The sequence below is a fragment of the Marmota monax genome, unplaced genomic scaffold, assembly GCF_021218885.2.
Source record: "Marmota monax isolate L192 unplaced genomic scaffold, Marmota_monax_Labrador192_F-V1.1 WCK01_AAM20220418_F8-fsc00003, whole genome shotgun sequence".
NCBI lineage: Eukaryota > Metazoa > Chordata > Mammalia > Rodentia > Sciuridae > Marmota > Marmota monax.
In genome coordinates this window covers 33993593-34020103 of record NW_026694084.1, presented here as the reverse complement: position 1 = coordinate 34020103, position 26511 = coordinate 33993593, and the positions used below count along the sequence as shown (strand labels likewise).

Sequence of the window (26511 nt, the reverse complement as noted above, 5' to 3'; positions counted from 1 at the left end):
TCAGTGCCGTGTGACCTTGGGCAAATCACATCTCCTTGCTGAACCAGAACTGTCCTTCCTAAAGGTGGCCTAATACCTCTTAGGGATGTTTGGAGGACTAAGTGGGGTGGTGTGCATAAAAGCATCTAGCATAGCCCTTAGCAGAAGTGCTCCCTAGACACCTCCTCCCCAAAGGACATGGTCCTTAGTGGCCTAGAGCCATGATTTGTCCAGTGGTCATTTCAGGCCCAGGCTATGCTCCCAGCAGAGGCAGGGTATGAATTGGATGGAAGGGGGTATTTCTTCAAGGTGTTTTTATATTGCCAAGGGAGAGAACCAAAATATGCAAAACAATTCTCTACCGAGGCGGTTGGCACCTTTGAAAGGGGATAGTGGTGGTGTGAGAAGTGTGACCCTTGGAGCCGGGGTCTCAGTTCAGACCTGATTCCTTCACTGTGAAGTCTCGTGCACATTCATGCCCTGCCTGGCGTTGCGGTGCTTGCCTTTCAGCTTGCTGAGGCTCTTCAGTCAGAAAATGCCTGCCTGTGCCTGGCGTGGGGTCTGGCATCTGACAGGTGCTCAGTGGTGGGAGTCTCTGGTCCACACAGCCCCAGGTCTGGGACTCAGGGAGACAGGCGTAGGCCAGGGGATGTCTTTACTGCCAGTCTCTATGGCAGCCTCAGCTTTGCTCAAAACCAGAGTTGAAAAAGAATGTCAAAGACAATGTGGAAGCGAAACTCGGGCAATCACATCCTCAAATGTCTGATTTGCTCCCCTGAACTCTGGGTTTGGGTACTGCCCTGTGTGCCCGGGGCACCCAAGACCCATGGTGTGCATGCAGATCAAACAGGCCTGCGGGGAGGGTGGCAATGGAGGTTGCTGGGTATTCTGCAGGGTGGTATTTCATCATCATCCCTGAACACACCTTCACAGCTCTCAGGTTTTCAGTTCATCATGGAGATGTGAGCTCCGTCCTGCTGTTCAGCAATGGATAATCAATTGTGTAGCCACCTGTGTGCTCGCCCTGTGATGCACATGTGTGGGGAGTAAATACCATATGTCCCATGGCCAGCCACGCCATGCCCAAGGGGCCTGAGCAGCGCAGAGAAGGACGAAGGGGCCTTAGGACTTGTTTCTTCTGGCTAACCCAAGCTCAGCCCTGCTAGGCCTGTTCCCCACTCAGGGCTGGACGGGCTGGTGGGGAGGGGCACCACGAAGGACAGACCAGCGGCTGACTGAAGGGGAGCAGGAGCCGGGGAGTGCGGCGATACTGCAGAGCCTTTGTGGAGGCACTCACAGCCCCGGAAAAGGGCACTCAAAACAAGGCTGCCATAAACACGTTGTGGGGTTTGTGATTGTGGTTTTGCTAGTTCTTGTCTGCGTTGTGTAGGAATAAGTTTGCCATGGAGGTGGGATGGTGTGCCGTGCACTTTGTCTCCTCCCTTCCAGTAACTGGGCAGCAGGGCTCTCGTCCCATTTCACACGTGAGGATGCTTAGGGAACTTGGTGGCTAACTGGAGTTCAATGTTTCATGCCACCGTCGATGCCCGCCTGCTGTTTTTACTGTCTCCTTTGGGTGACCTTAAACATAATTCCGAAAGTCCCTCAAATGGAGTCATCTATCAGGAATAGACACTACTTCTATCTGTGGATCTTGCTAAGGGACGGTGGCATCTCACAGGACAGGCTTAACAGTAGCCATCGACATAGTGAACTTGCCATAGTGAACTACCCACTGTGAACTTGCCAGTCTGGGGCTCAGAATTGAAATGAGGCTGTTGCCAGTAGATCGCTGGGCTCATTTGCCCAGTGAGGTTCTGGTAAGTTCAGTGTGAAACCGACTCATACCGATACTGCACATCTCGAGGTGTGTGGTGTTGGGATCATGGTGTTTTGCGTGGCCTGCATTAGCCTGCCTGTGTGCAGCCCTCAGAAGAAAGATGGGTGAAAAAGGGAGGGTCCTGAGCCCTTGTGCTTTGGGAGGTTGAATTTGAGAGGAAAATCTCAGGGTTTGGGCACCGGTCACTGTAGACTGAAGAACGTGGATGCGGGATGGGTATCTCTGCTTTCAGTGTTTCCCCCACCTATATTCTGCATGTGAACTTGTCAGGATGTTCTGTGCGTGTGATTCTTCTTCCCCAGTATTTCCTTCATGTCATCATAACTGGAAGTTTTTAAGCTTGTGGGGAGGGTCAAGAATCCATATTTTTAAGAAGCACTCATGTTCATGAGCACTCTTGAGTGATTTCTGAGGCAGTGGTCACCGTCACTCAATTAGAGAGACACCTGTTTAGAATAATCTTTGGTCCATGTGATGGCTTTTCCTAACTCTGAGTGTGTGTGTGTGTGTGTGTGTGAGAGAGAGAGAGAGAGAGAGAGAGAGAGAGAGAGAGAGAGCGAGCTGGTGGCTAGTTGACATGAGACAGAACATAGCGAGGTATGTTCTACTCCCCAGCCTTTCCCTGGCCGTGGTCCACATAGGAAGTAGAATTTGTCAGGCATGGGGTGGGGACCAGGCACTGAAAGAGGAAGCAACTCACTGCTGGCAGGGACTGACTGGGGGCCCCGCTGCCCGAGTGCTGAGGCCCACATCTCAGGACAGTGCCACCTCTTCTTAGACTCTCTGGTGGGCTCCCATTCTCCTTCAAGGTGGGCACCTGTTCACATAGGCAACAGGGCCCAAGAGGCCATGTGAGTGGCCCAGGGTTGTGTAGCAGTTTGAAAACCCTCCTCTCTGCTCCTCATTTAAAGATTGGATGGCCAGGCCAGGGAGGTGCCAACCCTGCCAGGACCACACAGCCAGCGCGTGGCCCCCAGGGGGAGCGAGACTCTGGGCCAGATGGCCTGTCTTTGGAGGGGGGTTCTAAAGCCACAGGGCCCTGCCTGGTACCCACCAGCCACTGAGTCCTGGTTTCCTGTTCTGATCTGAGGCGGCCTGTTTTTCTGCTGCTCCCTGAGTTTCAGACGTCCCCCACGAGCTGAAAGCACCCGAGTGGAAACCTGAGCAGCCACAGTCACGTCCATATCTTCATTGTGACTTGGGAAGCCAGCCCGGCAGGCAGAAGTTCATGGTGAAAATGAGTCCTGACAGGTCTCTCAACTGCCTGAAGGGTAGTTTTCCATTCACATGGTTGTGTGTAGGCAATGTCACGTCAGCGCACAGACGCGTGGCATAAACGGTGGGGACAACGTGCGAGAAAGTACAGTGCTCACTATAAAAAAGAAACACGAATATACTGCACAGGGTGAAGTACACATTCATGTTATTTAAAGTTTTTAAGTTATAAAATTTTGTTTAAAGTTCACCCTCTGGGCCTAGTTGAATGAGACTCAGAAAGTGAGGACCTGCTGCAAGCCCACTGTAGGTTGTGACACACCGAGGACGTCTTCAGAATCTGTGTGCAGTGGGCTGCATGTGTTTTATCCACACCTGTGCGGGTATTCCAGATGTTCTCTGCTCAAGGTGTTACCTTGGAGATATCCTGTGGGCATCTGTCCGTCAGGTATGGGAAACTCCGTGGATGCCTCTCTTGACCTGGCAAGGCCCAAGTTTGTTTTTCTGAATGAAATAGAGCCTCTGGTCAGAGCAGCACCTCGATTTAGGCCTTTTAGGACTTTGTCACGTCTGCGTGTCTTGCCTCTGTGTTGATGCCCCATCCTGGGGTTGATCTGAAAGGGCCTCTGCCTCCTGGGTCCAGGGGAACCTCAGCTTTTGGGCCTGAGGCCCTGCCTCCCAGTGGACCTGTATCTCCCTCATGGAGTTTCTCAAAGTCTCAATGGTGAAATGCAGGGGGAGTGTGGGAACATGGCATCCGTGTGCTTCTAGGGTTACCTCAGACCTGCCATTCTCAGAAGTGAAGGAGGAATGCACCAGGTGTGACCCTCAAGTATCCCCTCACCCTGCTGGGTGCCGTGGTGCATGCCTGGAATCCCAGTGTCTGGGGAGTCCGAGGCAGGAGGATTGTGAGTTCAAAGCCAGCCTCAGCAACTTAGTGAGACCCTGTCTCCAAAAAAAAGGGGCGGGGCTGGTGATGTTGTGACTCAGTGGTTGAATGTCCCAGGGTTCGATGCCAGGTATCAAAAAAAAGTCCCCTCCCCCCAGCTGCCATGATGGTTGTGGTTAGACAAGGCCTCTCTCCAGGCGAACATGACTTCATGGCTTTTGTCTCCAAACCTTGGACAGTTTAAAAGGGAAAAGCAAGCAGCCTGGTCCTTTGTACTCCCTGAAAGCTTTGGAGGCGACGGGAAAAGCTGATCTCACCTTCTAGCCTTTTCTGTGCTGTGCATCTCGAGCTCCCAGGCTGTGAGGCAGAGTTGGAGAGAGCCTGAGGTCTCACATGTGGACGTGCAGAGCCCAGAGTGGTCCCTAAGAGCTCCTGCAGAAAGAGACAGAGCCCGGCAGGCCCCGCCTCCACCTGCACTGCCTGGGAAAGGTGTCACCCCTGTGAAGCACGTGCATCTTCTTGCTGGTGGCTGACTGGGTCCTTGAGTGACCCCTCTGGGCAACCATGGTAACCCATGTTGAGAGCCAAGAAGATCGTCATGACCTTTGACCTGGCAAACCCACTCTTGGGAGTCTCTTCTCAGGATGCGACTCAAGGTATGGAAGGAATGTTGCCCAGAGACCCTCAGTGGCTACCATAACAGAATGCAGATGGAAGGAGCCTGTGTCTGACAGTAAGTCTCTGGAAGTCAGGGCATCGGAGGAGGAAACAGAAGAGCAGTCCGTTTCTCAAAGCCCCGAGACTGGAAGGAAACACACGGGAACGGGGTCAGGAGCTGAGTGGCGGGCAGGCGGGGCGGGGGCGAGTCTGGAGGGTCTTCTCTTTGTCTCTTGTCCTTTTCCTCATGTGGGTTATCCCTCTCCTCCTCTTTTCCCCTTTTTTCCTTTCCACTCCCCTCCTCTCTCCTCTTTCTTCTCTTCTGTGAAACCTGGCACCTTCCTGTTTCCAGGGAAAGAAAGAAAACCAAATTTAGGTCACTTCATAAGTGAGATTCAACAAAACAGATCAATCCTTAAAAAGGCCCAGGCATCCTTGAGATAGAATACCAGTGGGGCTGACAGTAGGAGCTTGAGAGACAGCCAGCAGTTCCCGAACGTCACCACCACTGCGCTGGACTCTCCCAGTCCTCTGCAGAAGACCTGATTGTGGCCTGTTTATGAATCAGAGAGGTCGTGTGATTTTTCCAGAATCACACCGTTCCTTCCCTGTGAACAGTGGGTGGGATTAAGGGAATCTAGAGACACCCCATGCAGTAACTTTCTTGAAATCATACAAAACTGTTTTCAGGAAAGGGTCACATGAATGACAGCTATTGACAAACAGGAGCAAAGTATTTTGTTGGGATGTCATTGCCTGTTGGTGTCAAATCAGAGAGGACTTGGGTGGGGTGGAGAGAGCTGCGGTAACCTGTAACCTGCATCACCAAACACCTCTCCCTGCAGTCAGGGGAGGGCGCACCTGACCTCCCAGGGGCAGGAACTGCCTTCCAGAACCCTCTGCCTGTGGTCTGAGGCGGGTGCAGGCAGCAAGGAGAGATGGATGCATCTGCCATAGAGAAACCCATAAAGAGCAGGCGGATGAAGCCGCCCCAGCGGGTGGCAGAGCTGTAACCGTTTATGGGATTGCGAGTTTCTAGGCAGACTCGCTGGTATTTAAAATGCCATCCTCTCTCGAGTTCCGTGTCTGTTATGCTGCCCACTTGTCATCTCTGCCTGCGTCTCGGAGGTGATCGGATTCAACATTCCTCAGGCGCTTTTGAAAGGGAGGCACACAACATTGAGGCTAGGGGGGCACACGCCTGTAATCCCAGCGACTCGGGAGGCTGAGGCTGGGGGATTGTATACTGGAGGCCAGCCTGGGCAACTTAGTGAGACCCTGCTCAAAATAAAAAAAAGAAAAAAGGGCTGGGGATGTAGCTCAGTGTTTGAGCACTGCTAGGTTCAATCCCAGTTCCCCCTGAAATTTAAAAAAAAAAAAAAGGTTCATAGGTATCAGATTTGTTTTGTTTGGTGAATGTGAATATATTCATTAATTTCCTGCTTCAGGTAGACAGTTGAAATTGGCATCTTTAAAAATACGTATATCCCGCCCCACAAGTTTCCCCCTTTTTGCGGTGTTGGCGGTGGAACCCAGGGCCTCACACATGCAGATCTGCCATCTTATATGTGTACATACGTGTTTCTGAGAATAGACACCAAGTGGGCATCTTAGCATGTCACATAGACATTGGTTGAGTGTCTAGAAAGTGCCTGGTTTTGCCTTTGCCTCCCGCGTCTGTCCCTGTGCCCGCGATCTCGTGTCCTGGCAGGGGGCTCCCCGCTCCTCAGTGCAGTCGCTTGTCTTGCTGTGGATGGGTGGTGAGGACAGGCACCTCCAGCTGCTTGCTGAGCGGGGCCTGGGCTTGCCTGACTGAGGGATGCGTGTTTTTCATTCTTCGGGAGGAAAATGCTGATGGCAGAGGCCTCTCCTGGGCTCACAGAGTCTTGGTTGCGGCTGTCAGGTGCGAAGTGGCGGGAAAGCTCCCAGCTCATAGTGACTGCAGCGGCTCCAGGTTGTACTTACCTGAGGGTCCGTGTACCTGTCCTGGCTGTGCCTCGCCTCTGCCTCCCAAAGCTCTGCTGTCTGTTTGCTCCTGGGCTGCACGTGTCCTGCCAACCTAGAGGACAGGGTGCAGTGTGGGGACCCCACAGGAGGCCCTGGTCATCAGCTCCACTGACATGCCTGACAGTGCTGTCACCTCCCACTGCCTGCAGGGCTGTGACTGCTCTCTGTGCCCCAGGTGGGGTCTTCTGTGCCTGCCCTCCCACTCTTCCCCCTCCCGTACTGTTCTCAGGCCAGGGACAGTTCCTGTTAGGGCAAATAATTGAGAGTCCGCTCTAGGGACAGACGTCTATGAATAGAGGTGCTGGGAGGACGCGTTTGGCCAAGTTCGAGCTGAGCCTGAGTATCGTCAGCTCTGAATTCAAGATGAGCTTCCTGGCTCTCTCTTCCTCTTAGCGTTGACCAAGCACCAAGCCCTGCATCTTTAAAAAAAAAGAGGAGAAAAGGAGGAAGAGAAAAAAAGAAAGGGGCTCCTATGATAGAAAATAAAGTGTGCTAACAACACCTGGCATTGGGGAGCACTTGGCATTTAGTGCTTACACTGCCAACCACAGGGCTGTCCTCTTCTGTATTAGATCTACAGGCCAGGCTCAGAGTGGGCCTTGCTCCAAGAGTGTCTGTAAAGTGAGTGCATGATTGTTTTTGTGTTTTAGAAAATCAAAGGCCAGAGAAGTTGAGTGATTTGACTGTAGCTGCACAGCGGGTCAGGGCCACAGTGCAGACTTATTTTCTTAGCTCTGGCTTGAGTTATCCACTTGCTGGCGGATATGCACTTCAGGTGGAGAATTTAAAGGTCAAAAGACACGATTTGTGAAAGGCGCGTTTACTGAGGCCAAGTCCCCCCTTTATTCTGAAGTCTAGCCGTGTCCTTGTTACTCTCAGAACCCACCTGATCTCGTGGTGGCCGTGTAAACCACCTTCTCCCTCCCCACGTGCCCCTGTCTGTTTAAGCATTTTCTCCTTCGTGTGACACTCACCGGATTTCCTCCAAAGATCCCAGAAGCCACAAGGGACTGTATTGTTTAGTGAGTTGAAAGTCAGGGTGGGCCGGAGCTGAAGGAGAGAAGACATCGTCTTTGCTGAGAGGGGCCCTTCTGCTCTGTGCTGTGTGGCCCCGAGCGGGTCATCTCAGGGGCAGCCAGCTGGCCATCCGTCCTTTCCATTTTCTTATCTATGGAGATGGTCACTCATCCACCAGGCTCTTGCACAGCCCCTGCAGGGTGCTGGGTACTGTGTTGCAGGATCCTCACAGGAAATGCCACCACTTCCCTCCCGCCAGCCCTGGTGGTCCCATGCTTGGGATTTGGCACCTTCAGACTCCTAGGATGGTAGGGGGCATTTTGAAGGTACAACATAGGTGGACTCACAACACAGAGAGCCTCTGCACCTCTGTCTCTTGTCCCTTCTCCTTTTGGGTCTTGTGGGTGAAACCTGCCCTTGGGCAGTCTCCTTTTCCCTTGTCACCATGTGCTCATGCAGCATGAACTGCGTGCCAGGCTGTGGATTAGGTGCCAGGACACAGAGATGAACAGGAGACAGATGCTGCACCCCAGAGGGTCCCAGACTGGACAGAGGTCATTGTAGTCATACGCAAAACTTTGAAAAATCAAAAACATGCAAAGCAATGCTGCATGCTATTTGGGAGCACCATCTCATACAGCAAAGTTTAAAGAAATGCACAGAAATGATAAATACCAAATTCAGGATAGTGTTTAGCTCTGGGGTTGAGAGAGTTACAATCAGCAGACCTGGAGACTTTGTAAACACTATTTCCTTCATTAAGCTGGGTGGAGGATACAGGAGGTAGTTTTATTATTATTTGTATCTTAAATACTTTAATTCTGTGCAGTAAAAGTTTTAAGATAGAGTTGCAAGCCAGGTGTTATTTGGATATTCTCGCCTGGTCAGTTCTCTAGCCAGATACGGATGTTTCTCCTCCACCCTTCCAGCCAGGGGGAGGATTGTGTCACTCAGGAACTATTGACCTGAACTCTGCCTAGAGGGAGGGACAGGCTTCATAGAGAAGGTGACAGTTTGAACTGAGTTTCCAAGGCCAGGGTTGGGAGCAGCATTTTCAGATAGGTGCTAACGCAGGCAGGCAGGGGGCACTCTGGGAGTTTCGGGTGTGAAGGGGCAGGTTGATCCCAGCTTTGGAGTAGACCTTCACCTGTCTGGCTTCCTCCTGACCATTCGTCCTCAGAATGGCTTAGATTCCAGGCTGGCTTAGGGCTGACCTGGGATGGACTCAAGTGTGGTGTTAAAACCCAAATAGTTGCCCGAGAGCGCTTTAAGGTTTATCGGGGCCTCACCATTGTGAAAGAGGGGTTCCAGCCCCAGGAGACTGGCTTCATTGTCAGATGCAGAAAGCCACTGGTAAACCGAGGCTGCCATGAAGGGACTTGGACTAGGCCAGTGCAGAAGCTCGCGAGACAGCCTCAGCAACGTAGTGAGACCCTGTCTCAAAATAAAAAGGGCTGGGGATGTAGCTCAGGGTAAAGTGCCCCTGGCTTCCATCCCTGGTACAAAAAAGAAAGAAAGAAGAAAGCTGGTGAGAAAGAAATGAGCCTCTGAGACTCTCGAGGTTGTCATTGTGTGACATGAAAGACCATCTGGAAAACCGATGCCTGCCCCGGGGTTGGGAGGAGGCCGAGGACCAAGCTCCCTGCTTAGTGGCTTGGGGAATAATGTATATTCAAGATGGTTTTCTTTGAAAACACTGGAAAGGCGGGGAAGCTCCTGGGGGAGCCAGATGAAAGCACTGAAGAGGAGTTTCATCAGCGCTTAATCAAAGACATGGATCGTTTTCTGGGCCCGCTGGTTCTCCTATTGTTGTCTTTAATTGTGGAAACTTGTTCATTAGGGTTTCATTAGGGCAGGCCCTGGGAGCACCCCTGCTTGCCCCTTTGATCTCTGAGACACTGTCCACTTCCTTGGGGAGTCCCTAGGCCTCCCCAGCACCTCCACATCTTTGCCACTCATCCAGATTCAGGCCGGACTCTTCACACATATCTCGGAATGGAGGTACTCCTCTGCACCCCAGTTCCTGCACTGAGTTCCTTTTTGCACTGAAGGTGTGGGAAGCTGTCTTTGGAAGGGACCTAGTACAGTGGCCAGCTGAGGAGACTGAGTTCCTCAGAGATGAGAAGACAGTGAATGTTCTCGAAGGGCATCCTCAGCTTCTGACATGAGCCTCTTCTCATCTGAGCACAGGTCCTCTGAAGGTGGTCCCTGTCCAGATGCAAATCCACAGGATTTTCAAGTGCGGTGTTGACTTGACATCTGGAACCCCATTAGCTGAATCGTGAGTCTCTGGCCCGGTCCAGAGGCGCTCAGCACGCGTCTCCTGCCAGGGGAGCAATGACTTCTGTGGGAAGTTATGGTTTACATTTTACCCTGGAAACTCCAGCACTGTGCACAAGTGCCTGGGCCCTCGGAGCATCCTCTTGCAAGTTGTGTTTCATCGCAGTCTTGATTGAAAACCCACAGCACTTCCCTGCTTCTATTAGCTAGTCCTTACCCACATTTCATCTGCTTTCTTTTAAACACTTTTTTTCGGGTCTGTGTTTATCGACCTTGAGTAAATGCAAATCCTTGACTTTAATTAGGAAGCCAGCAGTGGCTAGAAGAGGAGGCTCCTTCTGTTCTGTTGTGCCACGGATATTGGAAGGGGAGGAAACAAGACAAGGGGTCCCCCAGTGGATGATCCAATGGTTTGGGGTTGCCCCCTACCCCAGGACCATGTGCTGAACCAGCTTGAACACAGCTTGAATGAATCACTTCACATGTCCCTGTGTGTCAGTCATTCATGGAGCAAAAGGACGGTCTTCCCACCACATTCCATGATTGACCTTAGAGGCGGTGCTTTTTGCCAGTGTTCACTTCTGCATCTGTGTCTACAGTGTCACGGGGCTCAGGGAGCATCTGTGTAATGAATAAGGGGGTACAGGCATTCTATCGGTAGGAGTTCATATTTTTTTGTTAATCACAAGCTTTAGGGTATCTTTCAAAAATAACCCTGGAGGCTGGGTAACAGAATGCATTAGGTCCCCAATGAGTAGTTAATCACAGGAAGGCAGATGGAACCCTAAAGTCCCCAGGGAGAGGGACTCTAAAAGCTGGCTGCGGTATGGAGTTGGTTTGGAAATCGGTATGGAGTTGGTTTGGAAATCGGTATGGAGTTGGTTTGGAAATCGGCATGGAGTTGGTTTGGAAATCGGCATGGAGTTGGTTTGGAAATCGGTATGGAGTTGGTTTGGAAATCGGTATGGAGTTGGTTTGGAAATCGGCATGGAGTTGGTTTGGAAATCGGTCTGAAGAAAGAGAAGTTAGAGACCGAGCTGGTTTTACTAGTAGGCAAGTCACTCAAGCTTTGAGACAGATTTCTCCCCCTGTAAATGGGGGAGAGAAAGGTAATGCCAGGTTCTTCCCTGAAGAGTCCTCACCCACCCATCCCTACTTGGTTTCTGTTTCTCATGATGCAGCTCTCTTCCCACTGTGTGCCCTGGGGATGGCAAGGCAGAGAAGCCATTTTTCGGTGGTGGTATGGTGACAGTACAGGGTGCTGAGGCAGAGGGAGGCCTGGGTTGCAGTGGGCCCATGGAGGGTGGGCATGAACCTGACCAGAGAAGTCAAGGAGGGCTTCCCAGGGGAAGCGCACCCAAGGGTAAGAGCTGTTTTTTTTTTCCTAAACTTGGATTCCTAGCTCTAAACAAAGTGCCTCACATATGAGTGGTCAGTAAGTGACCGATGACAGGTAACTATGTCAAAGTGTCTTATTAGCTGGAAAGCGCAGTGCTGTGGTGGCGTGGGTGTTATGTGGAGGGTGGAGCTGGGTCACCTAAGACAAGCTGCATCTCCAGCTTCCCGAGCTCTAGCTGCTGCCAAGAGCTGGGATCTGCCCTGAAGCAAGGCTTGTGGGTGACAGGCCAGCCTCTGCCTCCATTCCTCCCACTGGGGACACAGAGTGTTTGGTAAGGAGCAGCGTTCCCTAAGAGGATCCAGATTTGGATACCCAGCCCTAGTCCTCTGGACCACAGTCTCAGGGCTGGTGACTGCTCAGGAAGTCACTCACTAGGGTGTGTGTGTAGAGACGTGGGGTGACATTCAGTAAAAACTCAAAAGGTCTGGAGCATAGATCACACCACTGACCTCTAACCACCCCCCAATACTGTTGCCATCCCCCAAAAGATGCTTCCTCTTTTATCGTCCTCTTCGTAGCCAGTGGAACTTTGGAGATCAGGGAGGGGGACAAATTTGCCACTGGCATTGAACCAGGGGTGCTCTGCCACAGAGCTATATCTCCCGCCCTCTTCACTTAATTTTTTATTTTTTTACCTTTATTTATATGTGTGGTGCTAAGGATCGAACCTTGCCTCACACATGCTAGGCAAGCGCTCTAACCCTGAGCTACAGCCCCAGCCCTTCATTTTATTTTGAGACAGGGTCTTGCCATGTTGCCTGAGCTGGCCTTGAGCACTGGGTGAGGCTGGCTGATCCTGGACCGGGGGATTCGGGGCTCCAGAAGGACAGGACCTGATGTCCTTCAGCGCAGCATCTCCAGCATTTCTCCAGAGCCAGGCACATATGAGGTACTCATTAAGTAGCTGGAGAATGGAGTGTGTTCGTGACGGCAGATTCCTGGTCACCTGAGTGCTGTTCAGAGGGTTAGGAGGTGTTTCTGGCGCTCTGATAGGTGGGCAAGATGCAGAGGGGATATTTCCCCTCCTCGAGTTGGCTCTTGTGAGATCTTTTCAAAAGTGAGGGTCAGACCACCCCTCTGCTTCAAACCCTCGACAGCTTCCTGTTGTCATTTAAAAACTAAACAAAATGCAAGGCCCTGAGGCTTCAGCCATCTTCCTTCCAGTCCTCTTCTCCTGTGCCCTTCTGCACGGGCTTCATTCTGTTCCCTGGAAAACATGCTGTTCCCTCTGCCCCACATTGTGTTTCTGGGTCTTTGCAAGTGGCTCCTTCTCCCTCAGTTTGTCTCTCCTCTGACAGCCTTCCTTGTAGGTCACACCTTTCTTCCTTCCACACCCTCCTCCCCATCTGTGTGGTTTGCACGCCTGTTTGTTAGATCTCCCTATCACCCAAGGTAGGGGCCATGTTCCCTGCTCCTTCAATGTGGCACCCAGAGCCTGGCACAATGCCTGGCACTTGGTAAATATTTGCTCAGTAGCTGTTTGTTGTGTGAAACTAGGCTGGTGGTTCATCCTTTCGATCAAGAGATATCTATTGAGCACAGACTAAGTGCTAGTGGTGCTAGGACCTAGGTATATAGTGGAGAACAAAGGAGTCACAACATCTGGAGTTTCCATTTCAACTCCTCAACCTGTTCTGCCTTTAAACTGTGTTGTCTTCTGTACCAATTCACGCATGCATACCTATTTCTATGTCTCAGTCTATCTAAATGTTATACAGAACATTAACTGAACTCTCACTATGTGCCATGGGTATAAAGCATGCATTTTTGGAACACCAATTACATGCTTCAAATAAGCACTTACATATAGAGCACGCATATTCAGCACATGCACATAGAGTCTATACGACCAGGGTCTGTGGAACACCAACTTGGTGCCCATACTGTGCTGGCACTAGGAGAACACAGTCCGGTGGAAAAGGTGGAGAAGGAAATGCAGTCTGCGTGGTGTGGGCAGTGCACTGAAATCCATTAGGATGAGGCTGAGAGCTGGTCCTTGCCTGCGACAGCATCACCACCTCCAAAAGACCTGGTGTGGGCTGAGAGGAGGCTCAGGCTTTCGGGGGAGAGCGAGCGAGTTCTGGTTGCTTGTTTCCGCTGCCTGGATCGGGAGTCTGGCACGGTGCCCGCCCACCCTGTCCCTGCCGAGGGAGCGAGGCGGAGTGGCTCCTTATGTATTGATTTAGGTGCTTGCCAAAATCAGATTGTCTAGGGACTCACTTAATTTGGGTTCTTTTAAAATAATCAATGAGATGGAAGTTTCAGAACACCAGGAGACTTAGATCCGAGTAGACCTAAAATTCTCTTTTTCCTTAGAACTGACAATAGTGTGTGTGTGGTGGGGGTGTCAAGTCAGTGGCAACTGAAGGCATTTCTCCCACTCGGCCCTCCTCCCCTCCCCCACTTACCCCTGGATCTGTTCCCTAGCTCCCCTGCCAGGATTTGTCATTCTGGTCCCATTCTCCCCTTGGCTTATGAGCCAAAATGAGGAGGACCCTTCCAGGTCATTATGCTGTGAGTGGTGCACCAAGAGCGGCCCCAGGGGCTTTCTGAGTGGTGGGGATTCTAGACAAGACCCTGCAGGGCCCTCCGTATGGGCTGCACCCTACACTGGCTCTTTGCTTTTATAACAGTCTTATGAAGGTTGATGGCAGAGGGGATGATGGCCCCCCCAAAGATGTCCATGCTCCAATCCCCAGAACCAGTGAATATGGTACACAGCAAAGGGACTTTGCAGAGGGGACTAAGTGTGTGTCTTGAGATGGGCTATCTGATAGGCCCTCTGCAGTCATTCGGTCCGTGGAGGAGGGAGGCGGAAGGGTTGGGACAGAGCAGACTGCGGGACACACAGAAGGTGGGGGTGGAGCTGAGGCTGCTGACCTGCTGGCTTTGAATGTGGAGGAAGGAGCCACCAGCCGGGATGCTGGCTGCCACTAGAAGCTGGGCAAGGTAAGGGGTTGGGTGCTGCCTGGGCCCTGTGGCCCGCAGGAGCTTGGTCCTGACGTCACACCTCTGTGGCAGCTCATGAAGCCTATTCTGCTGACCTCTGAATTATACCGTGGACTGTTTTAAGCTGCTAAGTTTGTGATATTTAGCTGCAGAAGCAACATATGAAACTATTGCAAGATACATTTTGCATATAACAAAATCTGCCTGTTTCAAGTGTATACTTCAGTGATTTTTGGTTACCCTTTTTTTTTTTGGTGCCGAGGATTGAACCCAGGGGCGCTTAACCACTGAGCCACATATCCAGCCCTCCCTCTCATTTTTTTATTTTGAAATAGGGTCTAGCTAAATTGCTTAGGGCCTTGCTAAGTTGCGGGGGCTAACTTTGAACTCCCAATGTAGCCTGATCATATATGGTTTTGGAATATTTTCATCACCCCAGTAAGACCCTCTATGTCCATGTATAGTTGATTCCTGTTCCTGCCCCTCTCCCCCAGGTAACCACTAGTTGTCTTTTTGCTTCCATAAGTTTCTCCATGGCTTTGCCTTTGGGGCATTTCCTATGAATGGACTCACGATGTGTGCCCTTGTGCCTGGCTTCTTCTAACTCAGCACAGTATTTCTGTGGTTCCTCCGTATTGTACTTTGCTCCTTTTTATTGTTGCATCATGTTCCACTGTGTGGGAGTTCCTGGCTCTCCTGAGCCTTCGATTCCTTATCTTCAAAAATGGTGGTGACACCCTCCACTAGTTGGAGATATCCCCCAGGGCCCAGCTACTCACTGGTGCAGTGATGGCCACCTGCTCGCTGTCTTTCCATTCCTGCCGTGCGGTGAGCGAAGGAGCAGCCCCAAGTCCAAACTCCAAGCTGCTCCCAGAGTCTGCCTTGCAGGAGGCCTTTCCCTGGGTGACTGTGAGATAAAGCAACACTGAGCAGGGAACGAGCATCCTTATGCCAACTCGCAGGGTCTGGTAGACATTTCTCCAAAGACCTGCCACTGTGCGGTCCACCTGGGACGTGGAGACACTTTTCGTTACCCACCTGCTGCTGCTGACTGTGCTGCTGATGTTGGCAGTGCTTACCTATGGTGCAGAGGGGCAAAGCCACCTGAGGTTAAGGCTGGTGGCTCCTTCCTCCACATTCAAAGCCAGCAGGTCAGCAGCCTCAGCTCCACCAGGAGCTTCTGTTTGTCTCGCAGTCTGTTCTGTCCCAACCCTTCCGCCTCCCTCCTCTAGGGACCGAATGACTGCCAGTGACGACCCAGACCCCATCTTCAGAGACCCTGCAACACAGAGCCGAGTGGGAAGTACATAGAGAGCTTGTCCGTGGCTTGCGTTTTTAAGTGAGTGTGTTAGGGTTGTGATTGAAAGGAGTGAAATGAAGACAGAGGTATTTGTAAAGGTTAGCCAGAAAGGCTGAGAACCTGCCAGCTGTCCTGGTCTCTCCGTCCCCAGCTGCAGGAGAGGGATTTCACTTCTTGGAATCTCAGTTTCTACCTCTGTAAAATCGGAAGGTTTTACCAGAAGATCTCTGAGGCCTGTTTTTGGAAGTAACTCTCCACACATTGCATGTGTCAAAATATGCTCAGTGTCAAAGGAAGTTTTATTTGTGGACACTGGGTTGAATTTCACTTAAAACAGAAAACCCCTCACTTTAATTGACGTAACAGAGGCCGATTTAGCTCAGAGCTTCTGTCTGTGGGAGGTGGATGTTGGAAAGGCCCCGAGAATCCTGGAGGGTCAGGAGCTGATTCAGAGGTCTTTCCCCCTTCATCCCTGCAAGGAGGAGCCAAGGAGTGGGGCTTTGACCCGTGTGGACCAGATGTAAAACGTGAGAGGGTCACTCTTGTCTCCAAAGCGCTCCTAGTGCTACCTGGGATGATGAAAACAATGCTCCTCTCTGGTGACATGTCCCCATGTCAGGAGATGGAAGGACCTCTGTGCTGTCAGGGAATGCTCATAGGTTCCTACACCTGAACTAGAGGCTTTGTGAGAACACAGGCCCTCAGGGTGATATGTAAGCTGTGTTACAGGAACTTGCATCAGATCTGCAGACCCTGTGGAGCCACTGGAGGACTTGTGTATTAGAAAAGGTGGCAGGTGGGAGACGGAGTCTGGGGTTCCACAACGGGAGAGGGATGTTCAGGGCTCAGGGCCTGGACCCACCTCCGTGGTGCCATCTGCAAGGCACAAGTCAGACCTCAATGTGGCCAGGGCAGGAAATGGGGCCTGGTGGCAACAGCAGCCTACCTGACCCACTGAGCTCTGTATTAGTCAGCTCTCTGGGTGGCAAGTGATGGCATCTAAACTCCAGCCAGCCCAAGTTTAAAGAAATAGTTACTGTGTCAAGTACTTACCCCAGGTGTGGCTGCTCCAGGACCTGGCTCAGTTTGTCTCCCTTTGCCTCCTGGCTCAGCTTCCCCTCACCTGGCTGCCCAGGTGGCCTCTCCCTTCCAGAAGGCAAGAGGCTGCTGCCCTAGTGGTGACCTGCACTTGCTGGAGTGAGTAACCTCAGGAAGGGAGACATGGCTGGCCTGGTGACTTGTCCTTGGGTCACTGCCACATGAGCCAGTTGTCCTCCACTGCTGTCTCCCTGCCTCTTCCTTCAGCATTTTTTGGGGTGCTGTTCCACTCTGAACCATTCAGAATCTTGCCCTCTTCCTGCCACTTACCTTACCCTGCCCAGGGCCAATGGCTGGAGTATTTAACATTGAACTCAGAATACTTGCGGAAGGTGTCTCTGCTGCCTCTGACATTAACTCTTTCCTCCCTGGATGCCAAAGTCTGGGAGCACAGGGGAGGGCCCCAAGGGACAGGGTCGCTCTGGCAGCAGCTCTTTCCAGCCTGTCTGGAGGTATTGCAGTATTTGATCAACTGTGCGGCCACGGCCACGCGGTGTGGGTGGCTGCAAGCCAGGAAGTGCTCAGCGGGGCTGGAGGACATGCCTCTCCTCTGCCCCTCCCCACTCCCATGCACCACTTCTGTGGGCCTTTTGCAGAGGATACATGCCATTGGCCCTCCTGGAGGTCGATGAGGACGTGCGGGGTGGCTGCTTCTCTGGGCTTAGAGGTGTTCAGGATCGACCGCCTTCTCCTGGGAGGTGACAGTAGGCCACCTCCGTCACACTCATCTCTTTGCTCCCAAGTACCCCATCCCTTACCTGCTCTCCCGGGAGCAGTTCAGGTTTATGGGTCTTGGAAGGGGTGCAGATATTTGATTTTAATTAAAGAAGTCTGGAATGGGGAATAGAAAAAGGTTACTTCTCCTTCATTATTTACGGATGGTGTGGGCGGGGATACAGAATGCCTCCAGCCACATGGTCAGCCAGCATTGCCACTAGGATGAGGACCAGGCGCCCAAGAGGAGGGGCCAGGTGAGGGCAGAGGGTCAGCTGGGTAGAGGGCAGGGGATGAGAACAGCAGGTGAGGCTTGCCTGGGTCTGAATCCCGCGTGTGGAGAAGATGGGAGAAGGAGGGCACCTCTCATCCGAATACGCTGAGTGAAACCACAGATAAGGGACAGCTGTAGTCTGGTTTCAGTTACCCTCAGTCAGCCATGGCCCAAATATATATATGGAAGTTTCCAGAAATAAGCAATTCAAGTTTTAAATTGCACACAGCTCTGACGAGTGTGTTGGGATCTCTGACGTCCCCCAGGATGGGGACCGTTCCTTGTTCCCATGTGTCCACACTGTGTGCTCTGCCTGCCCCTGGCAGTTGAGACAGAGAGAGGTTCACAGGCCACAGTCACATGACTTTTATGACCGTGTATCATTACAAATGTTCTGTGTGATTATTAGTTATCATTGCTGATCTCTCATGAGCCTAGTTGTGAACGGCGTCCTGGGAAGGACCGTGTGGGAAAAGTGTAGTACACAGGGCTCGGTTCTGTCTACAGCTTCAGCATGTGCTGGAGGACGTGGAGCGCATCCCTGTGGCTGGGGACCTCTGTCATACTTGCCACCTGTGGGTTCTTGCTGCCACTGGCTCTGGCGTCCTTTCCCTTTACTGACCTCAGTCCTCACCAAGCCTTTAGTGCTAAATATTCTAATTCCCATTTTATAGGCAAGCAACCTGAGCCCAGAGAGGTTAAGAAACTTGTTCCAGATCATCCAGCTTCTGCTGGTGAGGCGCCAAATCACTGGCCCCGGGGTGGGGGCTGGGGTTGTGGCTCAGTGCTTGTCTAGCATGTGTGAGGCACTGGGTTTGCTTCTCAGCACTGCATATAAAGAAATCAAATAAAGGTCCATTTGAAATTTAAAAATATTTTTAAAAAATCGCTCCTTAAGGCTTTGAGGGCCTGTTAGGGCAGCCCACCCACTATTTGAGGATGACCAGTGGGGTCCTACCTAGTAGAGCCTGAGAATACAAAAAATAAGATTTTTTCCCTGATGGGCAGAGACTGTCTTTTGACTGTAAAAGGGTGGAAAAGAGGTGTGGGGGATGGGAAGGTCAGTGGGCCACATGGGGGCGTGTAAGAGGAAAGAGAATAAACCCAGGAGCCCAGGGTTCCTGTCCCAGTCCTGCCCCCAGCATCATGTGGCTTTGGGTGAGTCATACCATCTCTGGAGCTGCTTCCTTCTCAGTGAAATGAGGGTAGCAACCACAATAATGGCATTTATTGTGGGTTTCCTAAGTGCCAGGTGCACGGAATCGGGCTCCTGCCGTGCTTTCTGGGTTTGGTGAGGACGCGGAGGTTGTCCCTGCCAGCTCTGCTCCCGAGAGACACTGGATGGGAAGATCCTGGGGAACCGGGAGGTGCTTTACCAATAGTGGGGGAGGGGGAAGCCACTTGTGCTCCTCTGGCTCAGAGCCCTGCAAGCCATCTGACTGTTGTCCCTACAGCCAGAGGGAGGGAGAGAATCATTAACAACAGGATTCCTTGCCACAGCCCTAAATAGTGCACCTCTCTGTCGGAGGTCCTGCCTGGCTTGGCTGCCAGCAGAGTCACTTTTGCAGCATTCAGTGGGAAAACAGAGTACCCAGCTGGGCGCACTGTCACCTGGGAGCTGTCTGCAAACCCTGATGCCCAATTCTGGGGCATAGCATTTTTAAAAAGCTCCCTGGGTGGTTCTGATTGGTGGTTGGCTTCTCTTGGGACCCACTGCCCCTTTCGGCCCAGGGATGTATTAATTAGGGCCTGAGGGGTACCATAGAGGATGGGGGTGCACAGCTGCTCTGGCTTGCAGACCCTGCCCCACACCTGGGGCTGGAGGGGCCAGGTGGCCGCTTCTGTACATGCACCGCAGCACCTCTTTGCCAACTGGGTGGAGAGTTTGCCTGAATGCTCTTTCCTCCCTGCCTGGATCCCTGCCCCTGGGGCTTTGTGGGGCCTGCTAAGGGTAACCTGGCACAGGAATTCCACCCAGTGCCCTGTGCTCTGTGGCACCTGCTTTTAAAATTTTATTTTGTTATTTTTATTTGGCAGGGTATTTTAATGATTTTATTAAGATAAATATAATTGATATACAATCAGAAAAATTACATATACTTAATGTATGCATTTTGGCCAGTTTGTACATACGTATGTTCTTTACCTAGATGGTGATGACCTGGGTACCTTCTGAAGGGACTTGGTGATAGCTGGCAGCAGGCTTGGGGACAGAAATCAAGGTGTGGCAAGCCTAGTGGGCAGCCATGAAAATTTAGAACTACAATTTAAAATGGACAGGGATTCTGGAGGTCTGTTCAGAAGGATGCTCATGCAGTCACTTATTTTTTTTAGTTCAGAATCAGATTTTTTCTAGCGTTGTAACATAAATTTAGCTACTTGTAGGGAAGTCCTATTTCTGGAAGTTCTACTATTGGCCAGCTACTTTCTGAACATTCTTGACAGGTAAATTTCAAGGATTGCTGATGAAGAAATCAGCGTCCCTGAGAAGTCCCATGCCCCATTAATAAACAACCAGGCCCAGACGTGGACCCAGGTCTGCCTGCCTCCTATGCTCATCCCCAGGGATTGGCCATCCAGGACTGAAATTCCACATCAGTAAACCAGAGCTGAGCAGTCCCTCAGAGTAGCCTCTAGCTACTTGGAGCATTTAAGTTTAAATTGGTTAAAATAAAATATTCGGTTCTTCAGTCCCACTAGCCAGACTTCCACTGCTCAGTAGCCACATGTGGGTGGCTGGTGCTGTGGTGATGGACAGTGGAGGTGTGGAGCATCTGCATTAAGGCAGAAGGTTCTGTGGGACAGCACTGAGCAGGATTGGCCTGTCAGGGCTGACTCCGTTGGTGTCCACCACTGAGGTGACCAGCGTGCTGGTTGGGACTGGCATTGCTACAGCTGGGAAACTCCTGGCAAATGAGGATGAGATGGACACCAACTTCATTACTCACAATTTCCAAGTCCATGTCACCACTGTTTCCAGTGCCGGGACACAAAGAGGAATGTGTACCTAGTGACTCCAAGTCCAATACCGTTGGAAGAACAGGTGATGGCCTCCTTCATGTTTATGTGAGCAATGCTGAGAGTGAGGGTTACTTTTCCTGGACCCCAAGCTCCCATTTAACAGTCTTTCAATGTTCAAAAAGGTTACAATCTTAGAAAAGATAGCATGTAAATAATAGCAGCTCCACTAAGCTTTATCCTGTCAGCGGTTAGCACAGCTCAATTATTAAACTAACCCTGGTTATTTTTGAAAACATAAGACAGAGAATTTTTATAAACTTGTGATGGACCCTAGAATTAGTCATCCTATCTCAAAAGGATCCTGGAGTGTGCATGGGATTTGCACATTGGTGGTGAACGTGCTTTGAAAGCCCAAGGTACCCTGTGTGGTTCTGGCATTGGGACTGTAGAAAGTTGTGTTTTAAAACCTGCACACACCTGCACAGAACCTTCGTATTAAACCCTTCACGCTTTAAGGACATTCTTAGGGATTAACTTTGGCTTTGCAGATATCAAGGACACTCCTCAAGTGTCATGCAGGATTGGGAGCTGCAAAGACAGCTAGCACGAGCTGTGATTGGGAAATGGAACAGTCTGGAGTGTGCCTCAGGGCCCTTTCCTAGCCCCGTCCTTGGCAAATGATAGGAGTGTACAGTGGGTCATGGGATACTTCAGAATACCCCAGCGCAAGGTAGAGTCCCTCCAGACGTGTTTATTCCGGAGCTCATCCTTGGTTCTCTGGTCTCTAGGGGTCCTCTGGAGGTCTGTCACAGTAGGGTTTCAGATGGTGCAATTTTTCCAACAACAAATCCAAATCAGCCAAGACGAATTAGAATCACTTGTGTGAGGGCTTCTCCATAATCATCTCACACTAGTAATTTAGTGCTTGGCTGACCAGAATATTAAATGAGACATCAGTTAGAAAGAGAAGGTCTAACATTCAGGTAATGGAAGTGTCTAGCTATTTAACATACCTAGAAGATCAAAACTAAAATTAATACCTCTAGAATACTGATACTGTGGGCCCACCTTGAAAGTACTTAGGATCTCATTGAAAGTGTCAAGGCAAAGGTGATAATAAAAAGTGGTCTGTCATTATCAAGCAGAGGAGTTGAGAAGAACCTATTAGGGCTGCCACTTCGATGCTGTCTTTGTGTGCCCTCGTCACCCTGTCTGAACCCAAGTCACCCTGTGTTGCGGTAGCCAGTCTGCATGTGCTCCTGGGTGAGACCCTTGAAGGTGGAGTCTGGAACACAATGGTCAGTCATGATATTCTTTTTCAGGGTGCCAAGCCATTGTCCCATGTACGATCGCTTTTTATCTTATTAGGATGTAACATACAGAGACCTGTGAGCCATGTTTGATTTTGGATATAAGGTTTTAAGTCCAGTTGGTTTAAAACATGGACTGGCTAGTTTGGAGAGGACTGTAGAAGATCTGCTGACCGTGAGCACCACCACGGGCAGCACATTTTCCCTTGTGCCCACTCCATGCCTGCTCTGCCTAGCACACACGAGGTCAGAGGGTGAGGCAGGAGTCCATTCCCTCGGCAGGGCAGGGAGACCCCTGAAAATGTTCTTTAGTGAAACATTCTCATTGTGAATCAGGAATTGTCTTTCTTGTCGTGTCTGGTTTTCCTTCCTTCCTCCCTCCCTCCCTCCCTCCCTTCTCAGGACTGAGGGGTGCCGTGGACGTACATAAGACTGTCTTTCCCATTAAGCTCAGGGGGAAGTTGCAGTGAGAGACCCTTTGTGACTAAGTGCAGAGCTAGTGTTTTCAGGTAACTCTGGAACAGCTGAGTGCTAACCAGTAGCTGTCTCTGCCCCCCTCAAGTGGGCAGGTGAGTTACCTGTGTGGGGGGGGGGCGGCGGGGAGGGTTACTTGTGCCATTTTCCCATGAAAATGTGAAGAGGAACTGATTTGCATACAAGCCTGTTTCTGTGCCCAGGGGCACCATTCTCCTAATTTTGTATGTTCCTGCTGAGTCGTGTCCTAATAGGATGAACAAAGTTTCTGTCCAGTTTAGAAAAATGACCATGAATTAAAACAATTCTGAATACTCATTATAAATAGCTAATGCCTATGTCCTCTTTACTCTTTATTAGCCACTGTTCTGAGGGACAGTTTTATTAAATAAAATGATTCATGGTTGTTGGAAATATTAGAGTACCTGTAATTGAATGGAATTATGGGTATACATTTGTAATTTTATTAACAGGGACAGAATGAATCACAGTAAAGAAAAAAATAACAAGTAGTAAACAAGCCGATAAAATTACAAGATGAATTCACCGAGGGGAAGGTGTAATTATTTGAATTATATTTTCTTGTTTAATTAACATTTATTGTCTTCTGGGGAACAGGCCCTATTGGGTACTTTCAGATCTGCTATTTTATTTAATTGCAGAGAGTTTGCCACTTCCAGATAAGATTTCCCCTGGGCTTCCTTTGACTAATGAGTTACCCAAGCCTGTGCTTCTTGGTCCTGGCTGCAGAGGAGAATCACCTAGGGAGCTTCCGAGACATCTGCAGCTGGGGTTCATCCTCTGAGAGTCTGTTTGCCTGTGCAGGGTGGTACCTTGTGAGAGTGTTTTAAAACTCGGCTCAAGCCAGAGATGTCATTTCACTTGCAGAAAAAATATTGACTTAAACTTTTCAGCAATAGGCAATGGTTGTGAACTTGAATAGTGTTTGCTGTGCCTGGGGGAATAAGCAGGACACCTATTTTCCTTTGCTTGTGTCTTCTTTTTTTTTTTAAGTATTTATTTTTTAGTTGTAGTTGGACACAATATATTTTATTTTTATGTGGTGCTCAGGATTGAACCCAGGGCCTCGAGCGTGCTAGGCGAGTGCTCTACCACTGAGCCACAACCCCAGTCCCCTGCCTGTATCTTCTTAAGTGGGACGTGTCATAAGAATTGTGGAATGAAGCAGGCTACAAAGAACTGCTCTAAAGGTCTCAAACCCAGAATTTCCAGGTGTGTTTAATTTGTGGCCTGGGTTTTGCTCTGTGGTGTTTATCAGAAACATTATGCTAGTGACTTGCCTCAGAAGAAGGTTATTGTTGTTGATTAGTTTTAAAGAAAACAGGACCTATTTAAGGACCTTCTGTACTAAAGGTGATTCTTTCTAATGGAATACATACATATGGACAGACTACAGGTATGTGAATAAAAAAGCTCAGGAGGACACAGAATTGTAAGGAACTCTTTTCTTTTGGTAGTGAGATCATGGGTAGAATGTCTTCTTTAAACTCCATTGTAGGGAAGTTGCTTCACAGTGAACTTGGGAAGAAAAAAACCAAGTAAGTGGTTTGGAAGGCTCAGCTTCTCTTTAAAAATCATTCTGGCTTTAGATCACAGAGAATTAACTCTAAGAATGATTTATAATAAGAAATATATTCAGTTCTTTAAAAAAAAAAAAAAAACAAAACCTTGGTCGTCTTCATACACAGATTTGATTCAGTGGAGACATTTAGTCCTTCCTGGAAAGCCTGAGGCTCGAGGTGTGGTGTGGCTGGGAAGTAAAAATGGTTGTCAGTTTTCAGATCTCAAGGCTCAGTGTCCTAGGGAGCACCAGGAGGTAGAGTGCTGGGCTGGTGATCCAGCCTCCTAGGAGCTGTCCCCATGTGCTCTGGGTGAGCGCTCACTGACAGAAAGGGACCTAGGTGCCGTTGTTTTGCAGGCATTTTGAGGATCTGCTGTGTGTCAGGCATAGCGCAGGCAGAGGGGACAGACACTGGTTCCACCAAAACACGCAGCAGCCTTCTTCAGCTGAAAGAGGGAGTGGCTGAGAGGCTGATTGTGTGAAGGAGCCCTGGGTGAATCAAATGATAATAGAGGATGGCGCTCTCCTTTGAATTCCAAGAAGACAAGGAGGAGGAAGGACAAGGGCTGATATGGGATGGTTGGGACCCTCCACTTGTGCCCCAGAGCAGACTCCAGCCTTCAGCATGCCAGTGACAGGGTTCTGGGGGAAGAGGCCCCAGGTTATGGAGGACCACAGAATCGGCTCTGAGGCTGGGAAGGGCCCTAGGGGGCCACCTGGTTCCCTTGGCATGTCCACCCTCCTGCACATCCAGTCTTTTCTGTTTCCACCTCCCGTGCTTGACCAGGTGACAGAGTGACCTGTGCAGGTACCCCGAATGCTGCTTCCATTCCACTTGCCTCTGGCCAATTCTAATTTGTCTCTTCGTCACTTTCACCATGTCCCTGGGGCCGTCTGTCTGAAGTTCTCCATCACTGTTCACCCCTGCTGAGCTCATGGGTTACCCTCTTCTGTGGTCACTGTGCACCTGTCCTCACCCTTCTGGTGGTTTCTGACCTTCTGGGTTGTAACTGCTTGTCTACCTGCGGTTGCTCCGGCTGATCTCTGAGAGCTCCTGGGTGGCGGGGACTCCAGGGCCACAAGTGTGGCACACAGAGGGCACTCAGGAGCTCTGTGTGTGGAGTGAACATGAGTCCTTGCTCTGGGCAAAGGACAGTGGGGCTCAGAGAGGCGAGGGGACTTGCTAGGAGTCCGGCAGCTCTGGAGCCCACGGTAGGAGTCCGCCGAGGAGACAGGAGGTGGTTTCTAGGGCCACATCCAGGTTCTCTCTGCCCCTATCTTGTAAGGGAAAGACAGGTGCCCTTGTTTTGAAATGCCCACCCTGCTTCTTCCAGAGCCACACTTTGTGTCGTGGGTCTGTTTCCAAGTGGCACAGAAGCCAGCTTTCTCTCAGTGTTCCTAAAAACAAAGCAAGGCAGGAGTTCTGTGATTTGTGTGCTTTTTCTAATTTCTAGGACTTTGCTGAAGGCTCTAAAATTTTTCCCAAGTTAACTATTTGTCCCCATTTCCCATTTTGTCAGTCTAGTCCAAGTAGCAGAGAGAAGGAAAGCTCATCCTCACAGTGACAGGCGCGTGTCTGTAGCAAGAGGAATCAAGAGAATCAGGAGAATCAGGAATCGTCCTGGGATGGGGCGTGTGTGTGTGCATGCGTGTAGCGTGACATACATGTGTGGCGTGTTTGTGGTGTGTGCGCATGTGTGTTCATGGTGATCCATGTACGTGTGTGATGGGGTTCCTGGCATGTGTGGGATGTGTGCTACATATGAATGGCATGTGGTGTGTGACATGTGATATACATGTGCGGATATGTCCATGGCATGTGCACCCATCTGAGGACACGGCTCGTGAGCACGGCAGGTGGCTCTTCTCTGGCCCCTGAGCCCTGGGGTCGGGTCAGGTGGCTGCTGTTTTAAGGGAGTATTCAGCCCCCAGGACAGCAACCGCAGAAGCACGGTGCTGGCAAAGCAGCAGAGGTGGCAGAAACCACCAGCAGACGGTGGCTCCCACGCCAGTGAGACCTGGCCCCCAACCTTTTGTGAATAGAATGCGCTGGTTAAGTGGCTTCCGGTAGCTTCAGCACCCAGTGAAAAGCAAAACGAAACTCCAGGGCCACCACACATTTAATCAAAATAGAGGCCAGGAAAAGGCCTGTGTTTCAGTTCTTCCGGCTACTGCAGGCTTTGCCCCGCTTTCCTGGCTCAGTGTGGTGCATGCGTCTAGTGGGATGTTGTTTAACTCTGGCTTTTCTGAAAACTCTCTTTAATTCATAAACGTTTGCTGCTGCAAGAGATTTGGGGGGTGACAAAGCTGGTGTCATGTACAGGTTTGCTCTCCTTTCTCTGCAAAGTAGAAAACTAAAACAGGAAGTGATTCAGGGGCACAAAGGCTAAAACTGGTTCAAAGTTGAGCTGAGCTTTCTGCTGGGACCAGGACATGCTGCTGCAGTCTCAGAATTTGTAATCTCAAAGGACAGACGGACCCCCCCATCTCTGCCTCTGGGGCAACACTGTCCTATAGTGGTAGGAGTTTGGTCTGGGTCTCTGCTCTTGTTGTGCAACCTTTAGCA

The 26511-nt window shown here is 50.6% G+C and overlaps 1 protein-coding gene across 6 annotated transcripts in view; it reads left to right on the top strand.

The window, feature by feature from the left end:
- Positions 1-26511, top strand: part of Cyrib (CYFIP related Rac1 interactor B) — a 135657-nt gene that overhangs the window by 5848 nt on the left and 103298 nt on the right. The gene's annotated exons all lie outside the window — the stretch shown is intronic.